The following is an 18240-nucleotide window of genomic DNA, read 5'->3' as shown; positions in this document are numbered from 1 at the left end:
GAACCCACAACCATTGCGCTTACAGTCGTTTGATAAGTAAATAGTAGTGTTATATAATAGGTCATTCTGCTTCTATAATACTAGATGCTACTATATGTGCTTGCGTACTAGGTCATACTTGATTCGTTAGATATGTATTTTTAACCCCCAGATGAAAACAGAGGGTGCAAAAGCGTGTAACTGTAAATGGCACAGGTTGTAGGTTCGATTTCTGCTCAAGGAAACGAAATATTTAATATTTTCATTTCCTCGCTGAGGCAAAGCGTGGCCTTCCAGAATTCAACGGAAAATGGGAAACGGAAGTCTCTTGATGGGGACGAAGTGTCTTAACACTAGGTTCCCTCTGCCTACGTCCTTATTGCGCCAAATGAGCGACAACAGTGTTTTAGGTCCTTATTTGAATCCGTAAACACTAAAAACAGTTCGCATCTCTATTTTCATTGTTTAATTATTTTTATAAAATACGAACGATCCATTAGCTATTCATATATAAGAGAATTAAGGAAAGGAAATAAGAAACAACAAATGCAAGACTTTTAGCGCTTGCTAATACAATATTACCAGATATTTTTCATAAAAAGTAGTATAAAGTAAAGTTTGTCGAAAAAGATAGCCATTTTTTATTCTTCCTATGATTCATGAGCCCTATGAGAGTGGAGACCAAACGATTGATCATTTTAAATTTACGATCGACGATTCTCTGCCGGCATGATTACTTGGTAATATGAACTCGGGGAATAAAATATGTTTGAAATTCAAAATTACTGTGTTGCCAAAGCAATATTTTACACTGGGTTAAGTGGTAAAGTTGGTAGAAAACAAAAACAGTAAGCTATAGGTTGTTAACTTGAACCTTTTAAGTATAATATGGTGAACAATGATGTAAAGCTTAGCGTCATTTTTAGAAGTTTTTGCAATATTGTAGTTTAAAATAGAATTTTCTGAAAAAATGTTAATGTCAATTATTAAAAAAAAAAACCTAAAATTAAAAGATACGTTAAAAAAATATATTTTTAAAAAAATAATGCAGAAATAAAAATGTAACTCTTCCTATTTAAATTTCTATCACTTTTCAATATCCTTCCTTTTCAAATATTTTAAGCATACAGCTATAACAGTAACTTCTTAACGAGAACCGAAAAAAAAAACAAAGACAATTCAACTAAAAATAAATAAATCATTTCACTAACATCAAAAGTCTCATACGTCTCGAGTATCATATCCACGAACACATATGCGGGCTATAATAAAATATTAGACTAAAAATATTTATCAGGAATCGTAGCGCAGGGGCTCAAAGTGACTGTAAACACGACTGGTTGTGGATTCGATCTCCACTCGAGAAATTGAAATATTTATAAAAAAATATATTTCCATTTCTTCGCTCTGGTGTCGATTCAAAGCGCGGTGTTGAGTTTCCCCACTCAACACGCAATGGCTTCATAATTCGGCGGAGGAACGGAGAGAATTCACCACTAGGTTCCCTCAGCCTACTGCAGGCATCTGATTTATTTTAAAATATTTATAAGAACCAACTGTTAAGTCTCCTCTCGGTAAGTCATTTAGACAACGGGTCATTAAGGGGTGTCATCTATTTATAGGTTACTCGTATTTCATACTCGACGAGAGGCGTAATAGGCCGCACGTGGCGAATGATCGACATTGCTTTTGGTGTTGAGTCCAATTTAAAAGATTAAACTTTTATTTTTTATTTTTTTGAGGCCGATGTGACGCAGCTATTAGTGGCTGACTTTAAATATTATAGTCGAATCCCAATATCGGTCGAATTCAACCGAATTCATTATTTTCATTTTCTCGCCCCAAAGACGAAAGTGCGGCGTTGAATTACGCCACTCTACGCTCAGATGACCCACTAGACCCGGTAGGTGGAAATTGAGGTAGAGTGTCTTCATACTATATCCCCCACATATCTTGGTAGGCAGAGGGAACCTGGGTAGTTATTATTAAGATTTTGTTAAAAAGCTCCCACCAAACCTCAACACATATGTATAAGGTATGAACATACTGAACTACGTAGTAGGTACTAGACGCCGTTGATACGAACTCTAGAATAAAGTCATAAGGGAAACAGCTGAGTTAACCCACCCTCAATATCTACTTACATACATATATTAGCATCATAAGTTCTCAAAGTATTTGTATTTAAAATTACAGTTAAAAGCAAGCTTAATTAATAGAAAAACATTTAAATCTGGCATATGAACTATAAACTAACGCAAGCATCCATTATCTCCTTTAACATTTTTATTTGAAGTATGTACTCGTACTCTAAACAAAAATAACCATCCAAATTCGGAAACACTTGTACCAAACAAAAAGCATCTGTTCTTGCGGTTAACATGCATCTACTTAAGGGGGAGTGTTCCACGAATAATTAAAATATAATGGAACAGGATTTTTTTAGCTTTACGCATCATCTCGCATATAGCAGATTAGGCAGGCAGAGGGAGACTAGTGTTAAGACACTCCACTCTCTACTTTCCGCTGATTTTTGGAGGTATTGCGTGGTAAGGGAAATGGGAGCCAAGTTCAATATTGAACCATTCATCGTTCTTGATTTCACCGACAAAACAATCGTAGATCTATATAGTTGCCAAGTTTTGTGTTCACTCTTTAATTATAGCTCAAGTTTCGACTCATATTTTATGTATAAATGTTATGTATTTATTATATTATTTTTAAGTGAGTGTAGCATATAATATATACATAAATATGTATTTACTAGTATATGTAGTAAGAACAATTTCGAAAAACGTTAATAGTAAATGAATAAAAATATAGTAAATAATAATAGGAACTTTTTTTTTGTAATTTAAATAGACATTTTATAAAATGCTAACAGTATTGTCATTCCAACTCGATTAGATTGCTTGAAGCAATAAGGCCGCCTTTGCATACATTTTATAAAAATATATTGTTTCTTTCTCTTTTATATGTATTTTTGTGTGCAATAAAGTTTTTTCTATTTTATTCTATTCTATCCAACTCGATAATCTAACTCCTTCGGCTTCGGCTAATATAACTTCTTTAGCTTTACGCTGTATGTACGTCTGGTGTTAAGACATCCATATCCATGTTAAGCAACGGAGTTGAACGCCGCGTAAAGCGCTCGTTACTAGAGCGAGAAAATGAAAATATTAAATATAAAATTTCTGGGGAAGGAATCGAATCCACAGCCATCGCATGTGTAGTCTGGAGGTAATAAAATAAAAGTAAACCTACAAAACAAAGGATCTCACAAAATATACAGAACCTACACCTTGCGTAATACAAACAAATCATTACCATTCATACATATGTCCACAGCCGGCTTTATATTTCGGCGAAGCGACATAAATCACTCAATGTAGGCCGTTTCCACTATGGACTGGCTCGTAAAAACTTTGATAGCATGACTCTTGCATTCCTCGAGCCTGGAACATTAATGTCACATCCTAGCGTTGTCAATTTTTTTTTATTTCTTTTATCAGCTTCACGTTCGCATACAGCAGGGTAGGCAGAGGGAACCTCGTGTTAAGACACTCCGTTCTTCACTCCACCGACCGCGTCTTAAAACACTAGAGCGAAGGAATTTCCTTTCCTCGAGTTCGAGGGGATCGAACCCAAAACTAGTCGATTTAGCAGCACACTTTGTGCCCCTGCGCCATCACTGGCCTCTTTTTTTTTATTTTTGTGAACATAAATTTGGTTCACCATGTTCCAGTCGAACTTCAAAGATGTATTGTTCGTTTAGAAAACACGCTTCGAGCCCCAGCCTAATAACTGCCGCTTTGATCTTGAGAGTGTTTTCAGGAATACAATTTAATAAATGTTACTCTTTGTATTATGTAAATTCTGTTGTCTAGTAAATGAGTGAGTAATGAATGTTGTGTGGTGTTTTGGTAACTTTATTTGGGTTGTAAGTTTTTTCTTGAATCTGTTACAAGTTTTTTTTATAAGCGCGTGTCTGTCTGTAAATGCGATGTTTGTGGCTTCGATTCTTTAATATTTTTATTTCCTTGGTCTGGTAGGTAACGAAGGAAAGTACGGCGTTGAGTTGCGCCACTCAACACACAGAAAGTGGGGAACGAAGTGTTTTAACACTAGATTCACAAGTTATCTCTGCCTACCCTTTGATAGCGTGAAACTAAAAAACAATTATCTAATTTTTCAACGACGTCAAGCTCTATCTTAGTGGAGTGCGGAAATAAAATTAATCTTTCTTCGAACTGAAATCGAATCCACAACTTTCGTGCTTACGTCGTCCCACTGTGCCTAAATGGCCTATGTAGAATCTAAATATAGCATAAACCCATTTCAACGTACAGTATAAACAAGGCATGCATCACATCGATTGCTCTTTTATGTCGATATCAATACTCTTTGGGTGGGCAGCTTAACGCCACTTTATATAAACTAACATATGAATTTTATGTATTTATTGATATTTCAAAACAATTTTCATGGTTTTAAAATTGATTTGATACTATAGAATATTTTGCTCGCAGTTTTATATTACATATTATTCATCTTTCTATATATATAAAATTGAAAGGTCACTCACCCATCACGAAATCTCAGAAACTACATGTGCTAGGAATCTCAAATTTTGCATGTACGTCACTTATAGGACGTAGGTACTCATGGAGACAGAAATTAATAATAACGTAGTTCACGCAGGCGAAGCCGCGGCCGGGCCGCTAGTATTCCATATTTAACAGTATATTCAGCAGAATTGACGCTATAGTTTACCAGATATTTCCCGTTATGAACAGAAATTGCACAAAAATATATTTTTTCATTACAAATATTTGTTATTATATGTCTCACACCAATACAATATACATAAAAATATTTCTCTCGTATCACTTTCTCTATTAGTGAAAACCACATCAAAATCTACAATTTTGATTAATACTAAGCATATTTAAAATAAAACTTGTTTGGCGTGAATATTTACCTTAATCTAGGTGTTTCTAGCCATTTTGCAGTTATACAAGTATGCAATTATCAATCCACTTCCAGAGAGCTAAATGTAGATGTGAAATTACTAGACGTATAAGATTTAACAGCTCTAGATGGGAGCGCAAAGTGGCAATCTATAGACATTATAATGTCTGGGTGTTTATCGATCTATTTCACTTAATATAAATTGTAGAACTTGACAGTCGATAGTTTAGTTTTTATATAGATATAGAGATTCTATGGTCTTTTTTTTCTCGCACGTGGGAATCGGACTGACAACTAGTCGCGGTTACAGTCACATTTTGTGCATCGGCGCGGCGTTTAATTCTGCCACTCAACACGCAAAATGGAGAACGGAGTGACTTATCACTAGGTTCCCTCTGTCTTCCCTTTTGTATGCGGGGTTCAGCGTGGAACTGATTAAGGACTATAAGGACTTGTTGCTGCACTACGAGAGGGTTTATCGAAATTCATTAGATTTTTTTTATTTTAATCATTCCAAACAAAGACACGGGCTACAATTTGTTAAAATATATAAACATAATTGATTACTGTTACTTTATAGACAAAAATTATATAACTGGATAGAAATTTCTATTAGAATGAGAAATGAATAAAAAATTGTAAAGGAAAAATAAAGTAAAATATTTTTTATAACTATTGTAGCCACTTTAAAGCAGCTTGAAAAATTCTATTAAAAACTATATTTCATAGTGGCACTCAATCTTTTTAATTTCTGTACGTACATTTTATTAAAATATTATATTTTTCCTTACAAATTAATTTTTGCTTCCATAGCATGAGCCCTTCCTATAACCGTACGGAAAAGTAAATAAATAGGTAAACTTGATGATATGCTATCCAATTTTTTATCTGGATCTGCCTGGCATTAGTCCCCAGCCTTTGTTACCAGGGTCTGTCTTCCAAATCGTTCTATTCTACTTAGCACGATCTTGAGTACTTGCAATGATTAGTCTCATCTTCCAAGCGTCTGAAGGGTCTAATTCCAGGGTCAGAAATGATTTTTTTCTTCCGACAGTTCCTAGATCAGAGCGAAGCGGACCTTATCATCTCAGGCAACCTCTTAGACCTTATCCACTACGCCACCGAACCTAAGACTTCGAACGAACGTTTTACGTTGGCGGTCAGACAGACATCTTCATGTCCTCGAATATACGAGTAAAGCTGAGTGCGTTTAGATAGTGCTAGCCATTTCATTCAAAATTTACTGTGTTATCGACTATATTATTATTGGCAGTTGACCTAATTTTGTACAAATATATAAATATTTTTTTCAATACTAATATAGCTTAATGAAGTTTCTGATTAAAAATGCAAAGGAAATAATTTCAATTTTATTTGTATACTGGTTTATTTGATGATACCTATAATGTGCTTCATCTATTCTATCTTTAAGAGCTCAGCATTAAGCATATGCTCTAAATGCATATATAAAGATATGCATTTAGGGGCATAGTACTATACACCAACGGCCCTAAAGTTAAAGTATCATTACTCCACCCACTCCACGAGTGGTTAGTGGAGAGCCAGTTTGAAAGAAAAGGCCTACTTTGCTACAATAAAAGCATGGTACAATTTCGTATTGTATAAAAATAGCTGTAAATCTACCTTTTTCTTTTAATTCTGCAGCTCTATTATAAAAAGACGACCTTAAAAGACAATAGCGTTTGATTTCTTAGGATTGTGAATGATCAAGAGATATAATGGACTTATTTTAAAGTAAAATAAAATAAATAAGATGGCGATTTAAAGATTTTTTCATACAAACTTTCAATCCCTTATTTGCGCCCCTAGGGGATGAATTAAAATAAACCAAGAAACATGTGTTCAATTAAATATTTTTTCTGAGTCTAAATTTCAAATTTTATAAAAATCGGTGGCGATTTAAAGATTTTTCCATACGAACTTTCAACCCCTTATTTGCACCCCTAGGGGATGAGTTAAAACAAACCACGAAACATGTATTCAATGAAATATTTTTAAGAGTCTTAATTTCAAATTTTATAAAAAGCGATGGCGATTTAAAGATTTTTCCATACGAACTTTAAACCCCATATTGGCACCCTTAGGGGGTAAATTCCAAAAAACCGTGAAACACGTGTTCAATTAAATCATTTTAAGAGTCTGAATTTACAATTTTATAAAAATTGGTGCATATTTAATTTTTTTTCCATACAAACTTTCAACCCCTATTTCGCCCCTTTAGGGTTAAAATTTTTCAAAATCCCTTCTTAGTGGATGTCCAGATTACAAAAGTAAATATCTGTCCAAATTTCACGTTTCTACCATCAACGGTTACGGCTGTGCGCGCGTCTTACCTCAGTCAGTGAGGACAAGTCCTTTTATATATATAGATAACTAGCGACCCCCTTGCGGCTTCGCCCGCTTTTACTACTGGATTATTCATATAATGTATGTTTGCAAAGCACTTAATATAATGTGAAAATTAATTAAACCCTAATGCAACCCGCATTTTCGTAGTTTCAATAAGGATTTTCCAATTGTTTTACACAGCAAGGATTTTTTAGTAGGTACCGTAATTTTAAATCTGTGCTACTAATCTTTTCAAGTACTTATTAAAATATATTTAAATGACTATTTTTAGATAGTTAAATGACTATTTTTAAACGGAAGAAATTATAAACAAAAGCCTACCTACTAATAACTACTACAAAAAATATATCGCGCTGAAATAATACATTCAACTCTAATTATCCAATACGTGCAAACGCATCTAAATCTTCGTTGCTATAAAGGCAGGCGGGTTTTTTTTTTGCTTGTGGTTAATGCTGAAGAGGGTATTCTGTCCCTGATGAAAAGCAAGCACTACGTGGCTGCCTGTGAGGAAAATTAAATAGAATGCATCGACCGGGAATCAAACACGGGCCACCCGCGGGGCAGGCGAGCATTCTACCACTGAACCACCGATGCGTGTAAGGCAGGCGGGCACGGCGGACGCATGGCGAGTGGCGAGCCGTTTCGCAGCAAGGATTTTTTGATATTGTAACAACTTCTAAAGTACTTATTAAAATGAAAAACAGAAAAGACAGTTTTGGTCTACATTAAATGGCCAACGTAACTAATATACTTATTTATATGCTGAGAGTAAGGGATAAGTGAAACTTGAGTCGATACTGCTGAAGTGTCAACGACGTGATGTGTCAACAATTAAATGCGTTTTTCTCTTAAACTATTCGCAATTTCGAAATTGTGTAAAAAGCAAATTTTATCTTCGTTTAACGTAGAAAATTAATAAAGTATTTTAAAGGATAAGGATCAATACCATTATGGAAAAATATCCCTCACAATAAAAAATATATTGAAATTATTATTTTTAGACAGAAATATGATCACTACACGTTATCCTTAAAAGATAAAAATATGCTCTCGCGGACTTTTTTGTAGATCTCATTGAGAGGAACAATACTCCAGTACATTTTTTTCATGTAGTACTTACCATTAAAGCAGCGCATGCGCGAAAGTGTCTCAGCGGGTAGGACTTTATTCATATTTTTCGTATTTATGTTATTTACATAAGAATGTACAAATAATAAACTATATATAAACCTTCTACGAAAAATACTCGACCTAATGGTGAAAACCGCAATAAAATCCGTTGGGTGGTTTAGAAGAAGAAGAGTTAGAAACAACAGACAGACACGAAAAGCGACTTTGTTTTATAAGATATAGGATAGGATAGGATAGGATAATAATATAAATAAATAATAATAAAATTAAATATTGCAAGCAAATCTTGAAAAATAAGAAAGCATTATGGTAAAACAATAAATTTCTTAGAAACAATTAGCCTTCGATGATATGTTTTGTCTATTACTTGACACTAGAATTGAAGGGGAGGCTGAATTACAGTAAATATTTTTGTCTACAGTAAATGTCCATTTAACCATTATAATATATGTACTTATAAATACGATGTTATTATAAGCAAAACAATTTTATTTAACTTGCCATGTTGGTTAATTTTTTAATATCCTATTAGGCTGAAATTTAAGTTCTGATGACCATAAAAGAATATGACCATGTAATCAATATTGTTGTTAATAATAATTGTTTGCTGAAGCTACCGAATATATATCAAAAGAAAGAAGTAAATTGTCACACAATTTTATATATTTAAAAATTATTTTTCTCGTCCTTAGCATCCTTCTGATTTTATAAACGAAAAAGTTATCATTAAAACTAAAATTAACGTATCAACTCAAATCTTATAATATAGATTCAATGTTAGAGCGATGTATGCTGTCGAAGCCAACTAGCTGCACTCAATTAATTTCTGAGTAGAAACTGTATGATTAAATTTGGATAGTCCTGAGGGCTTCTTTGTTCCTCCCGAACAAAAGCTAATCTATCTATATAATAAAGGTACTATTATTTACTTTACAACAAAAGGTTTTATAAGTTTGATTCCCAAATCACTCAAATTAGCTAACTCAAGTAATTGTATTGTATTGTAAATAGATAATTTATACCATTGTGGGCTGAGTGGCGTAACTCAACGCTGGGCTTTGTCTTGTTACCAGAGTCAAGAAAATGGCCTCACAACGGCATCATCAAATTCGTGCATAAGCGATAGATTTAAATATTTTTTTGTATTTAGTTAATTTCGTATAATTATTACTGACTAATATAAAACAAAATTTTATTTATGTTTTTTACATTGCTGTCTCAGAAAATGTGATATCCTTATTACTATTATTATATTTTTCTTTAACAATTCTGAGGTTAGAAGGAACTTTTAAAAGTCTTGCCTGGTTTGACACAGGTCTAATAGGTCCCTTGGAGGATATAAAAATGTTTTTCTGTGACGTATCAACCGGTGAATTCAATAAAACAGGTGAATTGCCAAGAAATAGTCACTGAAAATGCGTGGAAAGTATATGGAAAACTAAGCTGGGATTAAAAAATGGGGTTTGTATAGACTGTCTACTAGGCCATTGAATGAGAACTAACGAACCTCTCCCATTTCAACAATCTGAAATTGCATAGTTGGCGAACAGCGAACGCTTCGGGCGCAAAACCAGTGTGGTCGACTGCTAGGCTCTCCGCTTTCAGCATCACAAAGAGCTCGTAAGCAGGTTTCCCCATATATGATTATTAATATTTAAAAAAAAAAACATTATATTTTTCAGAAACACAACAAATCTTGAAAAGCAAAAGACATGGTATTACATTTCATTACAAGAAAAGAAAAGAGAAACGGATGACGCAATGATTTCTCTGCAGCTTGTGTCTATCTATCTTCCAAGAGAGTAGTGGACTGTGATGAAAAATAGTAGAATAAAATAAAAAATAATATATCTAGATTATATTTTAAGGTCAGTTGGCAAATGGGCTCAAGTGTGTGAGTCTACACGTGACTGGTTGTGGGTTCGATCCCCACTCGAGAAACGAAATATTTCAATTTATATTTTCATTTCTCCGCTCTAGAGTCGAAGCAAAACTCGGCGTTGAATTCCGCGACTCAACACGCAATGACTTCAGAATTAGACAAAAAATAGGGAACGGAGTGTCTTAACACTATTTTCACTCTGCCTACCCTGCTTTATGCGGGATTCAGCGTGAAGCTGATTTAATTTTTAATTTTAATTTACAAAATAAAATAAAATATAGTTAGATCATATGTAAATACGAAGTCTTCATAAAACATTGTATATTTTAAGATTGCTGTAGGGCATTTATTCCGGACGTTGCAGCGCTCTACAATTTTTAGACAGTGTGAAATATTTCTATGTTTTTAATTTTATACTATATTTCAAAGTAAAATAACACCTACGAAGGTATATTATATAAATAACTGGTCTTATGGAAAAGTAATATGTTACTGTATAAGATACAGGTTTATGTCTCGGATAAGGTAAATGTATTGAAAATAGATATTTATTTATTAATTTATTCTACAAATTTAAATGATTATCCTCGTATTACATATAAAATGTTCCACGTTATAGAAATATATTTTTTCAGTGTCGATAATACAATCGGGATTATAAATGCAAAAATACAGAACCACCTAAATAATTAAATACAGTAATTTAATAAATTAATCTGTTCATTAAGACCATTCTTATTTTATTTTATTCTATTTTTATCGAACTTTATTAAATATAGTATTGAAGTCTAGACAAAATATTATTAAAATTGTATCTAAATTATTTATTATACCACGAAAAATACTAAAATAGCCATATAATCGAGGTGGTCTACGAGTATTTTGGCGTAGGCAGTTTATGTGTTACGCGTAACTTCACATTAGACAAGGGTAAAGTAATCTAAAGCGAGGCAGGCCCTCAGCATGTATTCATTACGTTGACAGGAGATTGCCTCTTATTGGAGCTGACTTGATGAAATAATTTTGTTGGACGTGCAGTTCAAATGCATTTATAAGAAAACAATGTTGGTAAAATTGTTAAGTATTTTTTAAAAATAGAGAGAGATTTGGGTCCCTTATTAGGATACCACGGGACCCTCTTACTAAGACTTCGCTTTTTGTCCGTTGTCTATTTGTCCGTCTGTTACCAGACTGTATCTCACGAACTGTAATAGACTGTTGAAATGTTAACAGATTATGTATTTGCCTTAAATGAAAATTTAAGATTTATGTAATTTTCTCATGGATTATTGGCAGAAATGGATCAAATTTAAATAGGATCACACGGGAAGCACTAGCTTTCAAATAAAAAAAGTATCATCAAAATCGGTTTATCCAGTCAAAAGTTCTGAGGTAACAAACCAACCAAATAGCGTTTGACGTCACAGGTCACTCACTACTGATAGCCAAGCACGTATATCTTTGCTACGGTTATCTTATTAACTGTCTGCCTACTTAGAGTCGCCTTAGGCATGAAATGTCTAAATATCAATTTGGGCCCACACTTTGGTTCATAGTTTACGCATTTATGAACATTAGATGAGGGTAAACTTCTATCAAGGAGCAAAGATCACACGCACGTCATCTCAAGATGAAATTTAGATGTCTTAAGTAAAGCGTAATGTAATTATTATTGAATATTATATGAAGCGGAGTAGTGTATTTTAGATATGTATATTTTTTTTAAGCTTCTTTCTTCTTAGATTCAGTATATTGCTGGGTTGGTTAGAGGAAATCTGGAAACATCGCGTTAAAACACTTCCATTTCTACTTTTGCGTTAAGGCATATTTCATATATTATTCATTTTAAAATTAAAGAAAAGGTAAAATTAAAGAAAGAAATTTGATCACATCAGCCAGTATCGCGTTAGGCCGCGGTGGCTTTCTGTAGAAAACCGTCGGAACCTCCACACTGTCACGCTCCTCTATTCCATCCTTTTCCATCCCGATACTCCTTCCTAACTTAAGGAACGCTTTTCCTTCCTTGGTTCTAACTCCTGTATTCCTTTCAGTCCCCGTTCGAAACGTGATAACGTGAAACACTGCTACATTAAATCTTTTACTGTAGAAGCAGTGAAATTATGAAATGCGTTACCACGAGACGTAAGATGGTCTACGTCTAAAAATATCTTTAAGCGTAAAGCTAAGTATCATTATCTTCGGATGTAGTATATTTATACCTACTTGTATCTTTATCATTTATTTTATCTTATTTTCTCTTTTTCCTAATTATATATATATTTAATGTATATATGTATGTATTTTCTCCATATATTTATGTATGTGTATTGTATATATATGTATATTTATATGTATGTGTCTATATGTATTATGTATTGTATGTACAGTGTATTGTGTATTGTATGTATATTTATTAAGTTTACTCAAGCTTTGCACCACATTTTGCCCTCACTCTTATATGTATCGTATCCTTGGATTGGTTGCCTGGAAGAGATCACTTTTAGTGATAAGGCCGCCTTTGTGCATTTTATGTCCTAAAATAATCTTTATAATTCTTGTAAATGTGCAATAAAGACTTTTTATCTTATCTTATCTTAAAAGGTCTTTTGAAAATAATATTTATCAGCTAATATGATGCATCAACGGAACATCAATTTGACTTAATCCCACTAAAAAAAGCGCGGCATTAAGTTCCGCTACTCAACAAGACATGTTTCGAAAATTGGGTAGAGTGTTTTAACACTATGGTCCATCCTTTAACTACTTACTACGAGAAAACGTGAAACTGTTAACACAAAGAGAGCTAATTAATTAATTAATTCAATTATTTCATTAAATATATTATACTAACTTCACATTACTTAATGAAGCCAATCTCTAAACACGAGTAAGTACCATCAGTGTTAACGTTCCCAAAAATTTAGGAACATAAAAAACTAGCATTTGGTTCAGCTATAAAATTTTTACAACCCCTAGAGCACTTGGGCTATGTTTTTATTAACCCGTGCACCCCACATGTCCAATGTTGAAAGAATAAAACTTAGAGCAAAGTTTATTACTTCATATGCATTCTTTATAAAAGTTCGAGCGTGAGATTTTTAAATATTTTTCAACTGAGTGTTATAAACTTTTAAACTTAATTATGTAAAGTTGGACTCGTGATTTGTTATTCTCGTAAAATATATGATATCCGAGTGTATGACCTAGAAAAGTTTACTGTATAAATTCTGTTGGTTTTTTCGGTGAATACAATGAAAATACACGAGTTTCTTATTCCAGCTTTCCTTGTTCTTTTCAGCTTCACGAAGTATCCCGCACACTGCTAGGTAGGCAGAGGGAACGTAGTGTTAAGACACTCTGTTCCCCACTTTCCGCCGCGTTCTGGAGGCATGGCGTGTCGAGCTCATTACAAGAGCGAAGAATACTAGAATGAAAATATTAAAATTCATTTCCTATTTATACGGTTTCTTTAACCATCCGTCATCGTAGGCCATCGTGGCGAAGAGGCTTATTTTCTGACTCTAAGCACGATGGTTGAGGGTTCGATTCTCACTCGGGGGAAGACAGTATCTTCATTTCCTGGCTGGTATGGCTCTGATAACGACATGAAGCACGGCGTTTATATCCGCCACTCATAATGCAATATCTTGAATATATGTGCGTGAGGAATGGAGTATCTTAACACTACATTCCCTCTGACCATGCGGTATACAGAGTAAAGTAACAAAAATATCTCTATTCGCATGAATAGAATACATTTAAAACAAAACTATTAAAATGTCAGCTCATTTACATTTTTAAATTTCAATCACAGCCTTATTATAAACAAGTTGATACAACGAATCAGTTCAGAATCAGGCCGGTACATAAAATTAAATTACCATATTGACAACAGAACATTGTTTTACTGACATTATTTATTTACTTTAAAATTCAATCGTAAATCATTTGACATGTGAAACAATTACATCAATTAAAATAAAATATGTTGGTTATTAATTATTAATATAGAGTATAAAATTGATATATATTATAAAACGTCTTCTAAATCTAAAGTTATTGTTTTTAGGGTTCCGTACCTCAAAAGGATTATATAACCATGTCGTTTTTCTAGAAGCTTTATTTTTTCTATTCTCCAAGGGTTCACAGACCTGATATAGTAATCTTACTAAATAGTATTTGCATAATATTTTAATCTGTATACCTCTAAGAATGACTTCACATGTTTGTCGGACTAACAAAGAGTCATCCGAGTGTACAAGCATTGTTTGTTAACGGGAAGTTAGCGGAAACTTCCCCCACTCAAAACTTTCTAACTCTAAGGTGAAGGTGGAGATAAACCTCTGTCGAATTGTACACAGTAGAGTTGCTCTTGGAAAATCTATTTATTAAATGTTCAAGTTGCAGGAGTTGAAATTATAATTGATTTATTTAATCTGTACATTTTAAAATTTTGTGCTTATTTTCAAATAGCATATATTAGTAATTTTATGTTTGTTTTTACAATTTTTATTTTTATTATAACAGAAGTTTTTAGCAAAGTTCATTTAAAATTTGGTAACATGAGAAAATAAAATGAGGGTAGGTATACAAAAGTTCCAATTTAAAAATGGATGGCAGGATATTGAGTCGAAGACCGTTCTTTGGCCAGTAACGGGTGATGTAGTGAATAATAGAATATTCTGTTTAATATCAAGTTAATTAAAAACCAATGTGGGAGTTCGATCAGTTAACAGTGTGCCAAAAACTCCCCTACAGGTTTTGTATACGCGACGAATTTTACACTAAAGGCATCAGAAACGATGCATTAATATCCGTATCCTTTAATAGCGTTGACTTACGTTATTTTTTTAGTGCTCTAAGGGATCGTAGACCTGAATATTTCATATTAATTTCAGCTTGATGAAGTAGGTAGGTAGGACTATAAGGAATGCGTTTTTTGTTTAGAGCTACGGAACCCTGAAAACAGATACGACAGTCGTATTCAAAAGTCAGTTCAATTGATACAAAAGAATGGGAATCATATAAGAAAAATATTATAAAAAACTATACAATTCTATTGTGATACCGTTCTCGTGGTCTTGACATTGAAAAGTTGTTTTATGCTCTTACGTGTATATTAAATTCGAACTTCTACAAATGAATTTATTTTATATCTGAAAGATTGACATTGTACAGATGAATCTATGAAATTTTATGCAAAAATTTTAGACGAATTTAATTAACTATAATTACTACGAGTACAAAATGACATATATGTTGAATTCATAAGAATTACAATAATGACATAGACTATATACAATTCAATTAAATATTTTATCTTCTCGAGTGGAGATGAAACTCACAATCAGTCGCGTCTACAGCCCCACACTTGTACCCCAGCACCACGTCTGGCCTCATACTACTATATTCTATAAAACAATCAACCACCTCTATAGAACTCCTCACACGTAGCAGACTTGTTAAGCACCATCGTCTTACCTGAACCAGAACCAATAAGGCAAATATTGACATTTGCACAATACTGCGACAGACAGACAACTTCTATTTACTAAGGTAAATGGGACACAAGTTACTGCCTTAGTTGATATAACGTGTAGGTCTTGGGTTCTAAGTTGAAATTGTAATAGAATTAAAGCTTGCAAGTTTTAGTTCTATGAGTTCCAATGTTAGTTCGAAGTCCACACGACGTTTTGTCTAACACATGTTGATAGTGAAAATGTAACTGATTTACTGTTTTGCTGTAAATGTAGTATTAATATAAATTTGATTCTTCTTCAAGTTCTTCAAAAAAATCATCCATTGTAAAAATCGATACAATCTTTTTTGGCGTATTTACAAAAACATGCGTAACTCGGAGATAATTCAACTTTTTAGCAAATAGATTTGATCTGATTTGCAAATGTTATAGATAGAGTAGAAATAGTCCTACTAAATTAACAAAAAAAAACCTGTATTCCTTACTTTTTGATGACGGTAATATAGTTAATAATATAAATTGTATATCATATAAGTTTATTCATAAGTTTTATAATTAATCACGCAGTACTAACACACGAATACCGGAAGTATTCGACGAAAAGCGGAGAACTCAGTGTATTAAAACGCTAGGTTGCTAGGTTATATATATATATATATATATATAGGATACACCATGAAGTTAGAAAAATCATAATATCCCCACATTGTCAACCATACCCACTAACGGATCTCGTCAAGCAGACATTTTGGATAGAAACGTCAAATCCATATCTTTCTTATTTGTAACATAATACTCACTTCTTCTGTAACTGCAGGTGACACGCTGAAAGGGTCTTAATAGAAATATTGTATTGAGGGTGGGAATATTTATTCTGTTTCAGCATTTAATTTAAAATAATAATGAAATTGAGGCTTTGACAATGAGATGTTTTTGTTGTTGGCAATAAGATGTGATAGTTTTAGGATATATGAATCATTTTTGTTACTTGGTCTTAGTAAAAAACATGGCGAAGTTAAATTCCGTTGTCAACGTTCCGTAGACTTACAGCTATAGAATTATGCACGAAGTGAAAATAAACAATACAAATAAACGAAAATTAGCGAAAAAATAAAATTTATAGATATTTTAAAAAAAAATTACACTTTCATATTTGTAATACATTTGTTGTGTTTGTGTTTATACAACATGAGACATACTTAAATTTCTCAAGTTCTATTTCCAGTCAACTTATAATCCTGACCCTTGGGCGAATCACACTCGCATTTAACGATTTTTTTTAATTTGATTTAAAATGAAGGCTGTCAAATTTTTAAAATATTATCATTTCTTTTTTAACAAAATACGCCACAAAACACTAAATATCTAAGTTGCTAATACGAATATCACTAATGACTGTATTTTCTACGGACAGACGCAACGAGTCGTTGTTATTTAATAACGTATCTAACTAGCACTTCTTTTTTAGGTCAAGCTTTGTATTGCATATGCAAGCTGACCTAGATCTAGGTAAGACCTGGTCGCTGTTGGGATGAAGCAAAAAGCCTTAGACAGCCTTACTTTAAACTGAAAAAGGCACATAAATGTTATTTTGTTAGTAGATTCCTTTGTACAGGTTTTTTTCTAAGAAATATCAATTTTTCTATTTGAATTTTATGAATTCTATAATGTAAATAATTAAGTATCTTAAACATGTATAAATAACTAACTAACTAATTTATCAATATTTAAGATACTTAATTACTATCTAGGTATATTAAACTAATAATAACAAAGAAAATCTTTACGTATAATAAAATTGAATTTTTTCGCTGTCTGTCCGTGTGAGATATATCCCATCAAAAACATAAATATGAAATGAGAGCCAAGTTAACCGACAAAACAATGGGAGATCTATGAGGGTGCCTAATTTTATGTTCACTCGGAATAAAATTCTATTTATTTATTATTAATTTCACTTAACATTATTTAAGGTTCAGGTTTTTTAAAATTTGTACTGAACTATTAGGTTGATATTTGGCTTGGTGTCTGATGGGAACAAAATTGCTAAGTGAAATTTAGAACTTACATTCTATGCCAATAGCAACCTTCGCGTTTACAATCACATGGTTGAGCCCCTGTGCTACGACGTAAGGATGAAGATAAAGTATTGGCTAATTTGTAAAATTGTGGTTGATCTCACCAGAGAAAATTAATTATTTACATCGAAGATTGATCCCACAACCACCACGTTGAAAGTTAGAAGCCATCTCCATAATTTTATAAATTGTAATTATTATATCATGAAAGCCCCGAAACAAAATTGATATTGAATTGCCATATAAATTTTTGAAATAAAATGATAAAATTATAAAATAATTTCAAAATTACTTCCGGCCTCTCATTTACATAAAAAATATCAATTTAAGGAAAAATATTATATTAT

The 18240-nt window shown here is 32.7% G+C and overlaps 1 protein-coding gene across 1 annotated transcript in view; it reads right to left on the bottom strand.

Moving 5' to 3' along the window:
• LOC146531307 (uncharacterized) overlaps positions 1-18240 on the bottom strand; it is a 61306-nt gene that overhangs the window by 29961 nt on the left and 13105 nt on the right. The window lies entirely within an intron of this gene.

This window comes from Heliconius melpomene, chromosome 15 (assembly GCF_056956725.1).
Source record: "Heliconius melpomene rosina isolate 202511_hmr_F chromosome 15, ASM5695672v1, whole genome shotgun sequence".
Classification (NCBI taxonomy): Eukaryota; Metazoa; Arthropoda; class Insecta; order Lepidoptera; family Nymphalidae; genus Heliconius; species Heliconius melpomene.
Note: the sequence above shows the minus strand (reverse complement) of the source record. Positions and strands in the feature narration are given on the sequence as shown.